We start from the raw sequence: 6,576 nt of genomic DNA on the forward strand, positions 1-6,576 counted from the left end.
CCTGCACTATGCAAACCCATGTGTGCAGCTAATAGAAAGCTTAGTAAGTCCAAACCTAGACAAGTAAAAAATAAGCTTTCCTTCTTCCCATAAAATTTGGTTCTACTGGGAAGATTGCATTGGGGTGCAAAAAACTGCTTGCTGCGAAAAGGCTGAAGTTTTAGCACCATCAGAGTCACCTTCAAGAGAATATACAAGAGATTTGGAACTTAAGAGTATTCTGGACAGCTTCCTTTCCTTTTAACAAAAGTTGATTTCTGTTATTGGAAATCTTTTGAAAAAAAGTCAGTTACGGGTGTTAAAGAGGAAGGAAGAAGAGCTTGTACCATTCTGACAGTTAGGAAGGCAAACCAAGGTATCATTTTAAATTTCACATTCTAGCCATTCAAGCTGTCATATAAAAAAGCTAGGTGCTCCATTGATCCGCTGCCAGGGAGGATGGTAACAGGTATTTTGGATGTCAGGCAGACAGCATAGCAAACCTTAGAACTGACAACTTAACAATAGGAAAAAAGAAATCCAGCAGCTTATTTTAAACATCAAGTAGGTGAGTATGCTGCTATATGATGCCTGTGGCAAAATCATGGGGCAGGTGTGTCAGGTTCACTCCTTTCTTGTCACAGTGGGGCTTTTTGGAGATCCAGACAGTAGTTTTGCCAATTGGATGTGATGAAAAGCTGAGCTAGAAAGCACTGGCTTTTAGAGCGGTCGTGGAGGGGTGTCCACCACACCAGGTCTGTAGGTTATCACCGTTTGAGCTGTGATTGTATTTGTTATGGATTTTCTGTTAATAGATGTGGCCATGAATCAGAGATTGACATGGAAGGGGTTGCTCTAACCTCTTCGGGTAGGAAACATTACGGATGTGCCCCACTCGACGTTAACTCCAGACGAGTGACTGCTCCATAGCATCGGCTGAGCCGCTGCGGGGGTCTCCCTGGGGCTAGTGGGAGAAGCCGTCCCCTCCCAGGGCACGCAGGAGGCTCACTGACAAGGGATAGGGACTGCGGTGGCAGAGCGGGGCTCCCCAGGTGACATGACTCTGCTTGTGCCTCCCAGCTTGGGTCAGCTCATGCCCCAGTTCAAGGGTTTTGTGCGCCAATGGGACTTGACTTGAGGACGGGTATAACTTGCCTTTGCTTTTCAGCGAAGGCAAGCCCCTAACCCGGATGGCAACAGAAACACCACAGTTAGTGCATGGTGCCTTTCCAAATTACTAATATCCTCTACCCTCACAAAGTGTGGGGTTGGAACCACGCTGAGATCACTGAAACCAACTGTTTTTTTTTCAGTCAATTTTCAGCGGGGTTCGGGTCAAACTCCTGAAGGCCCGTGTAAGGCGCAGCAGGCATTGGTTGGGAAGGTAAGAGCTCAGAAGCAGCCCTGCGGAGGTTCACCCAGCGCTGCCAGCAGTACATGCAGCGGCCCCGCGCACCTCTATCTGCACAGGAAGGCTGAGCCAGCGCCTCTGAGCCCTATTAGGAAGAGAGATACTGAAAACCCATAGCTTAGCTTGCTGCTGCATCCCTTCAAGTTCAGATAACTCTCCTATTGATACACGCTGATGAGAGAGCTGATGAAACCTTAGCGGTGGCAAGCAGAGATACCGGCTCCTATTGAGGCACACCTGCATGCAGCCTTTCAAGGCTCTGCCTTTATCGGGGCTCCCGAGGCAGCTTGCAGCTGGGCAGGCAGCCACCGGGAGGTACTGCGCTGGCCGCGATTCTCAGTGTAGAAATCTGTTTGTGGAGGGTTTCCTGAAGCTCTCTTTGCTGTTTGCAAACATTATCTGACAGATGTGCACCAAGAGTGAATCTGGGATCTGCGGTGATGACTAGTGACTTAATCAAGTAGTAAAAGTTGCTTCCCCATGAAATGTAATGTCCTTAGGCATAAGCCAAACAAGTCTCTAAGCATGAATCCAACTGGTTTGAGAAGCAGAAACTCAATTAGAAAAAGATATATCAGCAACTGTTCTGATTACTCAAGTGAACTGTGAACGCTTCTTAACAATGTATTGTATAACCATACCAGCTTGCAAACATGTCTTGAGGCAGAATTTGGACCTTTTTGAGCTATGTTCTGTATCTTACCCTCAACAGACAGTCACCAAGAGAAGAAAGTTGCAGATGAGTTTATGTTGGTATTAGGGTCTTCAGTGAAAACTGCTGAGACACCTAAGTCAAATTCAAAGAAAAGAGGCAAACAAAGTGCAATTGGTCAAATTAAGATGTTGTACTAGTGACTGAAAGATGTGGCCAGAGGTTTTTTTTTTTTTTTTTTTTTTTTTTTGTCTCTCCAGGTGAAATGCTACTGCATTGATCCTGACCATGTCTGGGGCATTGACTGGCTCCACCTGTGACAGCGAATGAGAAGCCAAGCAGGATGCAGAATAGCATGCCTCAGAATCATTATTTCTTTCCCAAACTGAAATATCTTAATGTGTTCTTTTTCCTTTGGGATTTTTGTTTTTTATATATTTTCGAGATTTTTCTAGGAACAAATTTCCTTTCTGACCTTTATCATCAGCCCTCTCCCAAATCAAGGGTGATGTAGAAATAAGATGTGGCAGAAGTAAGAGAAGGTGAAGATTGTGGTGCTGTTATCACAGCCTCACAGAATGCCTTTTGCTTGTGTGACTGCGTGGCCTTGAAGGAGGATTGGTAACCATTGGTTTAGCTGGCCTGAATGAAGATCAAGATTACAAATACTGAGAATAAATGTTTTCTTTTGGCTTTTCTGAAAGACCACTCTGCACTACAGCATATTCAGTACTGCGCTCTGCTTTATCCTCACCAGACTTGCTATTTTAGCTTCTAACTACAAAGTCTGACTCTTTAATTCAATCCGCAACGTTTTATCCAAAACCAGCCCAAGATCTGGCTCTTTTTCTCTTCAGGTTGATAGCTTTCAGAGAGGAAGATTTGAACCCCCTGGGTGTCGCCACACGACATATGCTTTATTCAGGATCAATATGTTGAGGAGAGCTAGAGATTTATATAGTCTAGCTGAGAAACACCTCACACTCTGGTATTTTCCTTCAGTTTTTCACCACCTCCTTTGCCTCTTCACTTTTAATGAGTGGCACATGCTGAAATAATAATTCAAATTCTTTTCAGAAATCAAAAGACACTGACACATTATTAAGTTATAATTACAGTGAAGAAAAAGGTTAATAGGAATTTGGCCAAATATCTGCTCCCCATTAAAAGAGAACTTGATTGAACCTGTTTTTCCTTCATTTTGTTAGGTTACTCTGGTTTTAAATGAGTCTGAGATATATATACACCTGTTCAAAGGGCCAACGCAAGGCCAGATATCCCTTGCTGAGACCATTTACTTGGAGGTGTCAGAGGATAGCTCTTGCCTGGCCTGTTCTTGAGATAGAATTTAACAGACACATAGGACTGCTCTTGGACCTTGAAAAGATGTGTATTTTAGACTGTAAGCAGAATATGGTCATGTGGGGCTATTTGTGTGAGAAAGACATGTAGGAGGTGGTGGCACTTGGTTGCACAGGAAACTTACTGAGTACTGGTGGGGAAAAATGATCAGGTTCCTGGCTACCACATTCAGACAAAGCCTCTTGCTTCGTTCATGCTACGAGCTGCATGCATGCAGAATCATATGCAAAGCAGGCCTAATCTACTGGGTGTTTTGCATTTTCAATGTAATGAGAGGGGAGAAAAAGAAACATTTTCCTCTGTGTTAGCTGTTAAGTGTGCCCCTCAAGAAGACACTTATTAAAAAGGTTTTGCATGTTAAAATGGGTTTTAGAGCAACTAAAGGTGTATGGAAAGGAAAAAAGCTCTTTACACTGAGCACCTGCAGAGTGAGCGTCCCTGTTTCCCAGCACAGCTTTGCACCGCACGCTAGATACCCATCTGCTTCAAACCAGTCATGCTTTGTGCAGTTACAGCCGGAGCACTGCAAGGCAAGAGCTTTGCCTCTGAGACCTGTTGAAAGTTTGGCATTTCTTTCTCCTTTTTTTCTCTTTCTTTCTTTTACACTGTAACACATTGCTTAAGCTGTGGCATGCCTCAAAGACAGAACTTTCCCTCTTTCCAGGTTGCATACCATGAAATCCTGCAGTCCTCTCTCGCATCTTGCACAAGCATTTTTTATGGCTTTAGCCTGCAACCTTTACAAACACACCAGTGCCCCCACAGACTTCCTGTTTTCTGTAATCCAGACCCAGTTCCTAGGTCCTGCTTGAGATAACTGCTCCAACCCCCCCCCCCCCCCCCCCGCCTTGGGGCTGACTCCCTCTGACCCTGACAGTGGAGGTAGCAGCTGCAGGCACCAGCCCCTGCTTATGTTGACAGCTAGGACTGAGAAGCATCCAAAAGAGGACCATGCAGAGGGTGGAAAGACCTCCTTTTTGGCACATGTGCAAGAGCCAACATGTAGCGTGGGCTAAGAACCGCACTGGCCATGGGGGAATCAGCCAAGGGGTCCAGGAGCCACTGCCAGGTACCGTAGTATGGGGTGGCCACAGGGGACAGGAAACAGTTTCTCCATCTCTCCCTCTTTGCTCCTCACAGGAGCCCTTGGGCACTCAGACAGCTCTAGAGCTCCTCTCCGAAAGGGTGACTCCCTGGGTAGCTGCAAAAAACCCCAGGAGCCCAGCAGCAGCAGTGTCACAGTCCCATGCTCATGTGCCCCTCCTGGACCCTGGGGAAAACCTTTGATGGGCAACTCATAGGATACTACTAGGCCACCCACCATGGTATCTCAACTGCAAGGACTCTTCCATGAAAGGCTACAGGGCTTTTACACTGCCCTAGCTCTCACCACTGGCCTTCAGAGATTTGGATTGACCTTGATTTATGACCTTGATTTCACAGAGCTGAAAGCAACTCTCAAGAACATCAATATGGCTTTGGCATAATTGCAGCAACTTACATTTCAAGGATGTATTTTCAAGCTACTAAATAAAATTTAGATATGCAGGTCTGCACCATCATTTGCTGTGCAGGGGATCTCATCAATGTATTCCATTATGTTCTCATCTTGGGTTTCTTAAGGCAAATGTGATAAAGTCTATCTTACAGTATAGGAGCTCCATAATATTCTGCTTTTACTCAGTTGGTTCCTGATCTGATGGCCTTAGATGGGACAAAAGAAATGCACCAGTGTCTCGAGAGAACATTGTTTTCCCACAGAAGATGCAGTGAAGTTGCTCAGCAGCAGAAGCTGACTTGGACTTTGGTGTCACTGTAGAACACGCTAAATACCTACCATTTTGTACTGTGCTCCTTCAACTCCCACAGTAATCAATGAGAATTGAGGATGCAGAGGATACTTATGTGTGCAAAATTCTACACCTTACTTTTCTGAGCACGCTGGAAAAAATATTTATTGGCTTGATTGTTGCTTATAACAACACTGCCAAAACATTAACAACAAACAAGATCAGGAGACCCTGTGGGTTTTAGTAAAAAAGAACACACTTTATTTATCTACAAGGCAGTACATTGTCGTATAAAAAATTAAGTGCAGGTAAAGCTGCACCAAATGCTATTAAGGCAGCAAAGTCAAAGGCTGTTATTACAAAAACAATAAAAAAATAAAATAAAATCAGTGTTTTGCCATATCGATAAAGATTTGGTATGGCAGTACAAAGAACCATATATTTCTAAGAACCTGATTCAGTACACGAGACCCAAGATAGGGAACAATTAGCTAGACATGAAACAAAACAGACAACATGAACAAGACAGTGTTCTCCCAAACATATGAAGGTGCAATGCATGCTGTTACAAACCAATGAGAAACAAAACACATCCAGACAAAAAAAAAATCTCCCAGGAACAGTGTTCAAAAATATTGCGTATAAAAAAAGGGAAAAACATAAATGATGTAAAAGAATTTTTAAAAAAAGGTCTGAAATGCTAGTGCATAGTCAAATTAGCTAACATCAACATTTGTTTTCTTTCCATATAAAGCTCTACTGCTCCTTTTACACTAGCAGCATGTCTACACGCTAAGGTCTGTAGCAGCAAAACACAGTATTCATTTGGCATTTACAAAATTAAATTACTGAATAAAAATATAATTTTTATCATAAATCTATGTTTCATACAGTAATATTTTTAAAGCAAGCTAATTAAAAAAATCCCCCCCAAACAGAAACACACAATGTATAATGGTCTAGAACCATAACAGAACAAAAGAGTATTTCAAGCGGCATGGATGTTTGAGCATTCACGATCTTGATCAGTCTCCCCCTTTGCACAGACTAGCGTTTGTAGTAATGCTTTTCACTTCAGTATTTTACACCAATGCATTTTGTTCAGTGATTTAAAATAAATCTGTTTGAGTACCTGCTCTTTTATTATTAAAAAAAATAAAAAAATAAAAAAGGAACAAACAAAACCCCACCCTGGATAGCACATCACTGAAATAACAATACTGGTGTATTAGGTCTGCTTGATCTCAAAAAGTACAAAAAAATTTCCTTTAGTATAAGTCTGCATTTAAGATCATTAATAACTGATTAAAACTTAATACCTAATAATTTAGGCAAGTATCATTTATTCAAAAAAAAAAAAACAAAAACAAAAAAAAACTCTT

The sequence above is a fragment of the Rhea pennata genome, chromosome 3 (assembly GCF_028389875.1).
Source record: "Rhea pennata isolate bPtePen1 chromosome 3, bPtePen1.pri, whole genome shotgun sequence".
NCBI lineage: Eukaryota > Metazoa > Chordata > Aves > Rheiformes > Rheidae > Rhea > Rhea pennata.